Below are 12,500 nucleotides of genomic sequence, written 5' to 3' on the forward strand. Positions count from 1 at the left end.
CTGCTCCTCTTGTGTTTTCCTTTATAGCATTCTCAACAACAAGCTGAGTTCTGTTTGCGCTCTGATATTTTCATTCGGTTCTTTTTTTTTTTTTTGCTTCCTTTTTTTCTCTTCTTTCTTGCTGGAATCATTTTTTTTTTTTTTTGTTTTTCTACACACTAATTATTAATTGATTCAATATAAAAAAAAATATATCAAAAATAAAAAATTTATTCAACAAGGGCGTGATAGAGTAAAACACATTTCTAGTACAGTTAACATAGAATTGTGAACCACATGAGCATCACGAGTCTACATGGGGGCCTCTACATGACTGCTCTGCTGCCAACAAGTACTAACCAAATTTATCATGGTGTCCTACCACATCAAAATATATATTTATGATTACATTGCTGCATTGTGCTGTAATATATGCATGTGTACATATATATGTAATATATGTGCATATCCATGTATATATTTATATATGTCTATATCCACATATATATGTATATAAGAATGTGTGTGTGTGTTTATGCATTTATATACATATACACAATATATATATATTTGTGTGTGTCTGTGTGTACATATATATATATATTTGTGTGTGTTTGTGTGTGTATATATATATTTACAGTTAAATACCTCTCTCTCACTCTCTCTCTTTCTCTCTCTCTCTCTGTATATGTGTATATACATATATTTATACACACACACCATTAAATATATACATAAGTACAGGCACATATATGCATATATATATATATATATGCACATATATACACACACAAACATATATGTATATATTTTTAAATGTATGCATATATGTGTGTGTGTATACAGATGTATAATGTATGTTATGTGTGTGTGTGTGTGTATAGAGAGAGAGAGAGAGAGAGAGTTAGATAGATAGATAGATAGATATATATGTATATATACACATATATTTGTATACACACACTCACACATATACCTTTAGAAATATATGTTCATAAGTATGTGTGTCCTTAGATTCATGTGTGTATAAATGTATATAAATTTTTAATCATATGTAGCTGTGTGGTTAAAAATTTTGCTCCACAGTCGCATGGTTTGAAGTTCAGTCCCACTGTGCAACACCCTATGCAAGTGTCTTCTACTTCAGCCCTAGGCTGTTCAAGGCCTTATGAGTGGATTTGGAAGGTGGAAACTGAAAGGCGCCTACTGTTTGTTTCCTTGTGTTAACATCAAGCACCAGTTGTATAATGAGCACATGCCAGCAGTATCGGCCATTTGCAATCTTTCCTGAAAAATGGTATGAGTGATGGTGGTATGGGTAACAGACAGATGAGTGATAGAACTATAATAGAGATGTGTGATGCAAGAGACAAACAACAGAGGAGCAAGTGACCTGAGTGGTAAAGGGGTGAGAAGCTTTTAATGAAGTCAATGATAAAGACCAGACAGTAGTCAGATATCCATGCACATAGCTATGTGCATAGCTGTGCCTAGCAACACATGCCTGTATATAAACAGACATACATGGCAATTTTAACTTTTGTTTCACCACATCTGAATGGATGAGCAGATTTTCTCCCCCACAGGATACCTTCAGTCAATATTGTTCTTTGTCATCTCCTTCATACTTGTAATTGACTCAGATCTGTCTTTCACAAATTCTGTTTACTTTGAGTTCACAGCCCCAGCTTTATACAGCTGCCCTTGCCCATACTTGTCATATTCTCATACTCACAGAGTCTTCTCTCGTGCACATCTCACCTGATTCCTATTACGTCCAGTGGCTATCTTTTGATTTGATGTGAGGAAACATCAAGTGAAAGCACATGGGTTTTGTTTACATCTAATCGGCCTGTTAGGGTTAGGTTTAGGTTTAGGGTTAGGTTTAGGGTTAGAGTTAGAGTTTGCCGATTAGATGTAAACAAAACCCCATGTGCTTTCACTTGGCGTTTCCTCACATCAAATCGAAAGATAGCCCGTCCAGTTCTTCTCTCAGCTTGTTTGTGCTCTGTTAGTTATGGACATTTGTATTACACATCCAGTGGAGCATGCTCACTTTACTTCTTTCTAGACTTTGCAGATGCTCTGCATTCAAAGCTTGCATCTCTCTACCATGTATCATCTCACTACAAGCACGAGCATCATACAATCTATCCTTCATTTTGAAGAAAAATCCCTTTGTTGCAAGTAGAGGTAACAGCTTCCAGAAATGTTTCCAGCCAGTTCTTGCTTTGGTTAGATGCTCTCAGAAATTATCCTCACCCACTAATCAGCAAGTGCTCTTAGCGCTTATTGCTTCTGTACACCTACTGCATGTGAATTTACCTTCTCTCTTAGTCAACCTCTTATTTCACAACATATTTAGTACTTAAACAGTTTACACTATGGATCTACATATATATTTAAATACATATGTATGTATATATATATATAAATGTATATAAGTATATACAGACAGGCCAATATTCCCCCTCCATGGACTGTCAGTCTATCCTATACTTACCCAATGACAGCTGAATGGACTAGAACAATGTGAAATAAAGTGTTTTGCTCCAGAATACAATGCACAACTGATGGATGGATAGAGAGATTGATAGATAGGTAGAAATATTTATTGTTTCCATGAGAATTAATTGACACTTGCCTGCATTTAAAGAATTAAGGAAATAAGAAAGTCTGATGAAGAATCTTTGATTTGAAAGCACTCACAACAAAATAAACTACAACACCCTGCACCAAAGCCCACTTTTGTCATATAGGCAATCTGTCTATCTATCTAACTGTCAATCTACCATTCGATCTGTCAATCTATCTATCTGTCTTTCTATCTACATTTATATCTAAACAAAGGCGGTGCTCCAGCATGGCCACAGTCAAATGACTAAAACAAGTAAAAGAGTAGAGTAAGTCAGAAAGAAAACAGGATTCAGATGTCTTCAGGAAAATGGCCTTGCTTGATATGCAGGAAAAGATATGTAATATATATATAGTGGAATCACAGGCAAACTAACAGGAAGTGAACTTCGTATGTAACAGATGTACTAGAGGAATATGTGTTCTGAGTACACCAGAAAAAGAGTACCTAAATACCCAGATGGCTTACTAGAATAGTTGATAGTTTCTATTACCCAGGTGCATAATTAGCAATGGAGGAAGTTGTCCTTCAAGTATAGTAGCCAGGGTAAAAACTGGGTGGCAAATGTTGAGGGAGCTACTACCACTGCTGTCAACAAATTTTGTTTACCTCAAAGAAGGGTAGATTATATGGCACTTATCTTATCACTGTGATGCTGCATGATAGCAAGGCATGGGTCTCCGTTGGATGTGCAATTCAAGTGTGCATGAATGACGAGGTACAGATGTGCTGAGAGAAAAATTGACCATAAGAGGAATCAGATGTAATGTGTAAGAAAGATGTTTGCATTGATGTAGTCATAGGATGCATCATATTACTATAGATGCATATGGATGAGGATATCTATATAAAGAAATGCTAATCATCTAAATTGTATGGCACTCTTGTAGTACAGAGAGAATCAAGAAGACATTGACTAATGTAGTGAAGGCTGATCTTGGGACCTTGTGCTTTACAAAGAGAAGATAAAGGATTGGGATGTGTGGTTCTTGAGAAGACTTCATCCATTTCAGCAAAACAGAAATTCTGGAAGCATAACATGTATATATACACAATTGGGCTTCTTGCCTGATTTCCTTTCCAAGCCATACCCATCACCAATCATATTTTTTTTCTCACCGATTCCTCCATCACCACCTACCTACAGTATTCTGCTGTTGTAATTAAACGAGAGCGAAACTGCATAATTCATCATCTTTTTCCGATATCTATTATTTTTCTCACCATCCAGAACCGTTTCTCTCAACATCCATCCTTCCTTCCCTCTCCTCTCGCATTTTACATTGACTATCCTTCTATGCCACCAACTTATCTCCTTCCCCCACCATATATCTCTCACTCTTTCCCTGCACAACATCTGCCTCTCCCCTCACACTCTTGCAACCTATCCTCCCATTTGTCATCTCCCTTTCTCTCATCCTTATGCCTATTGTATCATTATTATTATTATTATTATTATCATCATTATTATTATTATTATTATTATTATTACTGCTCTACTGTCCTTCACTGCTTTCTGCACACTGAGTCAACCTACAGGTCCCTGCCTTCCCCCAGCTCATACACATCATTAATCATTCCTCCACCATTGTCAACCATTCACTACATCCACTTCTCAACCCAACTTAATCTCAGCACTCATCACCAACACTTACCTTCTTTCTTCTCAACATATGTTTATTATCAACCACTCAAACTTTGTTCTTCATATCCCACCCCCCAACTGCCATCTTTTATCTTTGACCAACCCTCACTCAGCCTATACATTATTGTAATATTTACCCACCAACAATCCCTGTTCTTCTGTCCTTGCCCACTTCTATTCACCTTGTAGCTTCAGGATCCAGCCCCATAACTGACTACCACTAGTTTCTCTCACTTGACAGCTCTACCTCGGTTACTCACACCCACTCTTCTACAATGTGAGTAACTATAGTGCACCACAACAGCAAGAACCCTGTTCTGTTCTGGCCTTGAAGTTGTTCTTCATCTCAGCTCTTAAATTTTCTGCATCCCTCAATATATATGGAAATAATAAACTCAACTCAACCAATGCAAACACACACACACACACACACACACACATATATATATATCAGTTGGATAAAGTTACAACATGGTCTGATTTTCACATTTTTTATTATTGTATTTTTAAAATTTTTTTACAATGTTGAAGTGTGTTAAATATTAAAAAAATGTTTTGTAATGTTCATATTTTTTTAATGCAATAGTAAAAACATGAAAACTAGACCATGTTGTAACTTTATTCAACTAATATCTTATTCTATACACATTTACACAAATTGAGGGAAATATATATATATATATATATATATATATATATATATCACTTATCATGATAAACTTAACAAAAACTTCAATGAATTTTCCTATAGCCTTATTGTTGCCAACACAGACCAAGTCCAGTTTCCTTGGCTTCTGGATTTTACTTTAATGTAAGTTGCTGTTATAGCTGAGTAAGTAAGACAGTGGAAACCTAATTTGAAAGTCCTGAGTTCAAACCTAGCATTTACTATTTACACATGTATGTATAGTTCTTATAATTATCTATAGATAATATAATTCCTATACTTGAAATCAATCATTAGTCTACAGCATTGTTTTGTTTTATACTTTCAGTTTCGTCTTCAGTCAACCAAGTCATCAACAGCTTTAATCAACTGGAAAGATTTAAATAAAAGTCTGTTGGCTTTATGCAGGAATAGTAATTTTACGGTAAGAATTTTATGAAATCATTCTGCTGCATGTTTTCCCTTGCTCTCCTATTCCTTTGAGCAACTAATTTTCTTATGAAGGAAAATTCATAGAGTAAAAGATCATTTTTGGAAATTTTTTTTTTTTCAGGAATCATTTTTATGGTTGTTATTTGACAAGATTTTTGCCAAACTAATTTTGATTGCTACCACTGATAATCTTAGTAGAAGAATAAATATTACATCTTTCTCCTTCTCACCCTTGTGAGGAATCAAATGAATCATAGTGTGATGGATGTGTCTCCTGGGAAAGTCGGAGAAGTACATCAAGGTGCATTGTAGAGGTCCTTGCTTGCAAAGTACTCAATGATGTGAGGAATATCTGGAATTTCAACCTTTCGCGACAACTCAAGAAGGGAATCTTTCCTAACAGCAATTGTGTTAGGAATTGTGTGAGTGCATGCATGTGCACATATATGTGTGTACATATTCTATCGGTCTCTTTTGCCGACCGCTAAGTTACAAGGACATAAACACACCAACATTGGTTATCAAGCAATGGTGGTGGGGACAAACAAAGACACACATACACACACACACACACACAAAAACATACATACACATATATATATATATATATATATATATTCCTATGGAAGGTATAATTTGTAATCTTTGAAACATATGTTGGAAATAAAAGAATTCATTTAACATATGCGTTTTACTCCATTTACTAAATTTATATATTTACTCAAGTACCCAAAATAACAAGGAGTTTCTACCTCATAAACAGGAGTTACACCACAGTCATTTTGTGATCTTTGCTACCCTGGTATCTATTAACCAATTTATTTTGTCAGAGTTATTTATTAACTTAGAGAAAATAAATATATATAATAATATATATATATATATATATACAAACACGACGGGCTTCTTTCAGTTTCCGTCTACCAAATCTACTCACAAGGCTTTGGTTAGCCCAAAACTATAGTAGAAGACACTTGCCCAAGGTGCAACGCAGTGGGACTGAACCGGAACCATGTGGTTCGTAAGCAAGCTACTTACCACACAGCCACTCCTGCACCTATATATATATTTACAATTATGTATAGATATGTGTGTGGAGGCATGTGGTTCAGTGAGTAGGATGTCACACTCATGATCATGAGGTTGTAATTTCAGTTTCTGGACCAGATGAATTGTGTTCTTGAGTAAAACACTTCATTTCACAATGCTCCAATCCCCTCAGCTGGCAAAAATGAGTGATCCTGTCATAGACCATCAACTCATTCAAGGTGAGCAGGTGGGTGGGGTACTTAATGCATCACAGAATCTGTGGGATAAATTAATGAGCTCAGGGTGTTGAGCCTCACAGAAGAGATGACAAAAGACTGAGATGGTTGATGATCTGTGAGCCTATGGTTTGAGAAGGGCCTTTGATCCTTTTCCTGTTATACATATATGTGTATATGTATATGCATATGTATATACATATATACGAGATCTGATCAATAAGTATCCAGACTCTTGCCATAGTAATGAAGCTAAAGCACACAGAGGGAAGCTGCTAGGCACAGATTGACCTTGAACTCTGCTGTGCATGCGCAATAAGTTTTAACATTCTAGCTCACTTCCGCTGTTTACAGCAGTGCTTGGAAGGAAGATGTGTAGCATGTGATCATCGCATTGACCATGACAGTAGAGAATCTGTATCAAATTTTGCCAAAAGCTTGGTGATACCTGCTCAGAGGCCTATGCAAAGTTTTCCCACCTAACAATTTTTTTGCTCTCACAAAACAGTTCTTTCTTAATGCAATATTTTTTACTGTATATTTGTTATGAATAAATGTTGATCACTACAACTATTGGAGGATTTACCTACCAAATCAAGATGCCTGGAAAGAAGCCATCGAGTGAAACTGAAGACAATAGTGTGAAAAGGAAATGTAAATGGATTATACTGGATATTGAGCTTCGTGATTTACAAAGGTACAATGCCAAAGAAGAAAAATCAGCCACATTGCCAAAACATAAAAGTTTACAACATCTAGAATAAGAACAATATGTGACCATAGAGAGTAAATTAAGTCAAGTGCTCAAGAAGCTACTCTGTTAACTGCTAGGAACTTATATTTTCATAGATATAATGTGATTCCTAAAATAGAATGACTCCTGAGTGGATAAATTGAGGATCAGACTTGATATAATATGAATAAGCATGATGGTAATTCATAGAAAAGGAAAATCAAAAAGTTTTTATGACAATTTGCTGAAAAAGGAAGGAGAAATTTCTAAGGAGAAGCTTTTTTGCCTAATATGTTAGTCATTTGGAAGGTTTAAGAAGTGTTTGAATGTTCCCATGAAAATGACTGATGAAACTGTCTATGCTGAAACAGAGGTTACTACTAATTGTCCTGAGCAACTGTAAAACATTATTGCTAAGGCAAAATGCATCGTTGATAAATCTACAGTTTTCTGGAAGTTTATGCCCACTAGAACATGTTTCTCAAGCAGAAAAATCAACACGAGTATTTAAAGCATCCAAGAATTGTCTTGCATTTCTTTTGGGAGAACATATCACTGGTGATATGTTATTAAAGTTGCCTATTCAGATATTACCCTGGAAACCCAAGGATTTTCAAGAGTAAGGCAAAATTTCATTTACTTCTGATTCAGCATTCAAATAAGTCATTTCTTATAAGAGCCTTTTCAAAGAGTAGTTTACAAACATTTTTGTCAAAAGGTTCAATGCTAGACATAATATTTCCAATGCAGCATTTGCTCCTTTTATACAATGCATCAACCCACCTACCCACTGAAATTAAATCATCATCATCGTTTAACGTCCGCTTTCCATGCTAGCATGGGTTGGACAATTTGACTGAGGACTGGTGAGCCAGATGGTTACACCAGGCTCCAATCTGATTTGGCAGAGTTTCTACAGCTGGATGCCCTTCCTAACGCCAACCATTCTGAGAGTGTAGTGGGTGCTTTTACTTGCCACCCGGCACGAAGGCCAGTCAGGAGGTACTGGCAATGAGCTTGCTAATAATGTAAGAAAAGGATAAGTCATCAAGAGAACAAATTTTGCCCCGGCCAATGGATCAAGGCATGATAGCTAACTTCAAGGCATATTATCTGAGAAGAACTTTCAAGAAAATTATGAAAGAACTGAAAGGGAGGATAACCTTGCAGTTGGAGACTTCTGGAAGAAGTTCAACATAACTGGCCCTCCATCAGTTACAACAATGAGTGTTCCAGTTGATTCAATCAACGGAACAGCTTGCTCAGGAAATTAACATGCAAGTGGCTAAGCTCTACACAGGCACATGAACCCTTAATGTAGTTCTAAGGGAGATTCAGTGTAACCCAGAATGTGACAAGGCAGGCCCTTTGTGGGATTTGAACTCAGAGTGAAGAGAGTCAAGACAAATACGCTGAAGTATTCTGTCTGACACTTCAACAACTGTGCCAATTCACTGCCTATACCTTTTTACAGTATTGATTTCAAATTTTGGCACAAGGGCAGCAGTTTCAGGAGAAGGGCTTAGTCGATTACATCAACCCATGCTCAACTGCTCTTTATTTTATTGACCCCAAAAAGATAAAAAAAGTAAATTCAACCTCAGTAGAATTTGACAGACAAACTGCTGCTAGGCATTTTATCCGGCATGCTAACAATTCTGCCATCATTTCTGCCTTATACCTTATTACAATATTACATTTCTTATTTATTCCCCAATGTATTTCTCTTCTAATGCTTTTATGTGTACATGTAGTGCTGTGTATGTTTAGAAATTGTTATTTCCATGCATAAAATTGGTCGTGTTACATGTTTTCTTTTCTTTCTTTTTTTATTGTTTTTCTTTAAAAATCCGTCATTCTTATTTTATAACAGGAAAATCATTGGAAAATTAATTTCGTAGAGTTTCATATGACATCTAGATTTTCAGGGGCACATTACTTCCATAATACAGAGGATTCCTGCATATATATATTTATATATATTTATATTTATTCTCCTGCATGTGTCAATCCAGTTCATAAAACTTATGAAAAAGAGAGGTGACAAGATACATCCATGCTGAAGTCCAACATCTGTATTAAAAGCTTTCAACTAAGCACCATTTATCTAAACACAAACATCTGGACAATTGTATAGGGACTTTGTGGCAATCAAAAGCTGCCCATTTACCCCAAATTCCTGCAAATCCCTCTCTAGCATGTCCTGCAGCATGAAGTCATATGCCTTTTCTAGGTTTACAAAGCAAGCATTTGTCTCCCTTAAAAAGTACTGGGATTATCACCCCATATCATCATTGCTTCAGTGTCTTTCAAAAGGTCCAAGCCACCTGGCATACATGAGTCAGCCAAAGTCTTTTATCATCTCAGGCCAAATCTCATCCTCTCCAGTGGCCTTGTTAAATCTGAGAGCATTAATTGTCCCTATAACTTCAGCTTCTGTAAGGTTAATCTTGATTTCTAGATGCATATTGTGTCCACCAGAAGATTTATTTCATGACTGGATTTAAGAGATCAGTAAAGTATTCTCTCCACCTCCTAAGAATGTTCCTTTTTCTGTAGAGAAAAGAACCCCAGCTGAGTTCTAAATGACAGGTGTGGAAGAGGGTTTCTTGTTACAGAAACCCTCTTCTGTAAGTCAGCAGATGGTCAGCCAGAATACTTTATTGGATAATCTATAGTCAGAGTTCAGCTTAACCACAGAGTCCTCCCATGACTTAACCTTAGACAGACATTTTTATTGTCTCTGCTGTTACTTTCCATGCCTTAGTATACCACTTGTACAAGAGGGCAGACTTGTTTCCAAGCCAAGCTTTGTAAGCCTCTTTGACATCTTTAACTTCCTGGTTAAACCAGGAGTTTCTTTTACCACTTGGCACCACACCAAACTGCTTTTGTCTGCATTAATGTACAGCCAAAGAAGGAACTGCCAAAAAAAAAAAAAAAAAAAAAACTCCACTCTGTTTCAACATCCTTGGTCTATTCAGAAAAGTCTTTGAATTTTGATGCAATAGTGTCTGCATATTTGCTTCTGATCCCCATCTGCTTGGGCTTTCCACTTTATTCTATAAGTTATACTGAATTTACCAGTCTTGTGAGTTTTCTCTGCTGTAGATTGTCTCCAGTTACAGACAAATAGATAATGATCAGTTGACAGCTCAGCCCTTCTTTTTATACAAAACGTCCAGCACTGGATTAAAGAGATCAGGCATAGATTAATGATTAGTCTTAAGAAGAAGATCTTGACTGATTCAGATCATTGTCACTATCACACTATCATCATTATCACCATCGTTTTAATGTCCATTTTTCTATACTTACATGTGTGAGAGACAATTTGTGGAGGTGTATTTTCCATGGCTGGATGCCCTTCTTGTCACTAGTCTTTACCTGTTTCCAAATAACATAATATTTACCCTTGACCAGACAAGTTTCCATGGAAGACCGTCAACAAAGGGCCCTGCTTGTATCACAGTGACTCTCATAGCTATCACATGATATCAAGTCAAGGAGACAATAATATACACACGCACACATATATACATGCACAGACACACACATATATATGTGTTTTTTTGAATCTATGTGTATGTGTGTTTATGTGTGTAGATGGTAAATGTTTAAACAAAGAGCAAATTAGTTTTGGGAAAGGTTGTATTTTTAAGCAGTTTCTCTTATTTGAATAACATCTTTGTCCAGAAAGACCAGAGGTTTATTGATTCTGTTTATTATCTGTGTGTAAACAAATGTCAGCTTTTGAAGGATGAAACAAAGAACAAACGATTTCTGAGTTGGTTGTTTTGACGACAGCTTTGTCTAGAAATGTTTAGTTATTAATTCTAATAAACTGTTGGTCTTAATCTGGAGAAGACATTAAATGGCTGACTTGTTGTTGTTCAAGATATGTAAAGGGGTTTTTTAGGGGGTTCTTCATACATTTGTTTATGTGGTGATTTGTTAAAAGTCATTTTTCTCGATAATTTGCTTTAGTAACAGCAGTAACAAAAATGTTAATGCTTGTGGTAACTTGGTTTACTTGTAAAAGTCATCCTGTAATAAAATTTTCAGTGTCTCTATAAACGGGGTTTTAATTTCTTTAATTTTGGAATAAATTCATTGAACAAATATTTTTCCATTTCTCTCCAATATTTTGGATCATCTCTCTCTCTCTCTCTCTCTCTCTCTCTCTCTCTCTCTCCCCCTCTCCCCCCTCTCTCTCTCCCCCCTCTCCCCCCCCTCTCTCTCTGTCAATAGGCATTTTTCCGCAGATCCACTTACTAACCCATTAGCTGATTCTCCACCTGCCTTTTCTACATTAATAATAGATTTCCCATTTAATCCATGTGGGTATCACAAATGGTATTTAGCCTGCATATACCTCTTGCCAGAGTTGCATGTTTTGGCTCATTCTTTTGCTTTAAAATGGTACAAATTACAGATTTGGTAATATGTTGGGTAAACTGGAAGCCACGTTTTCCTTAATGTATATACCATTAAAAGAATAGCATGAACAAAAGGGAAATAATTCAACATGACATGAAGACATCAAAGCAAGCTTTCATTAACATGAACATCGTTAGTTATGAGAGCAAGTGTTCCAGTTGATCTAATCAGTGGAACAGCCAAATTAACATGCAAGTGGCTGAGAACTCCACAAACCTGCATAACCTTTATGTAGTTCTCAGGGATATTCAACATGACACAGAATATGACAAGGATGGCTCTTTGAAATACAGATATTACTCATCTTTTCCAGCTGAGTGTTCTGAAGTAACGTGAAGTAAAGCATCTTGCTCAAGGACACAGTGCACTTTCAGGTATCGAACTCACAATTTTACAATAGTGAGTCAGATACTCTAACCACTAAGCCACATGCCTTCACAATCTTTCATTACCTTAGCAGGTGTGGCTGTGTGGTAAGAAGCTTGCTTCTCAACCACATGGTTCTGGATTCAGTCCCACTGCGTGGCACCTTGGGCAAATATCTTCTACTATAGCCTTAGACCAACCAAAGAATTGTGAGTGGATTTAATAGATGGAAAGCCTGTCGTGTATATATATATATATATATATATATATATATATATATATATATATATGTATATATTTATATGTGTGTGTGTGTGTTTGTCCCTCCATCATCGCTT

The 12,500-nt window shown here is 36.2% G+C and overlaps 1 protein-coding gene across 1 annotated transcript in view; it reads left to right on the forward strand.

The window, feature by feature from the left end:
- Nucleotides 1-12,500, forward strand: part of LOC106882429 (uncharacterized) — a 106,651-nt gene that overhangs the window by 5,159 nt on the left and 88,992 nt on the right. The window contains exon 2 of the mRNA XM_052974919.2: nt 5,255-5,350. The gene's annotated coding sequence lies outside the window, so the exon portion shown is untranslated. The remainder of the gene's footprint in view (nt 1-5,254; nt 5,351-12,500) is intronic.

Source organism: Octopus bimaculoides, chromosome 20, assembly GCF_046866305.1.
Source record: "Octopus bimaculoides isolate indiv1 chromosome 20, ASM4686630v1, whole genome shotgun sequence".
Classification (NCBI taxonomy): Eukaryota; Metazoa; Mollusca; class Cephalopoda; order Octopoda; family Octopodidae; genus Octopus; species Octopus bimaculoides.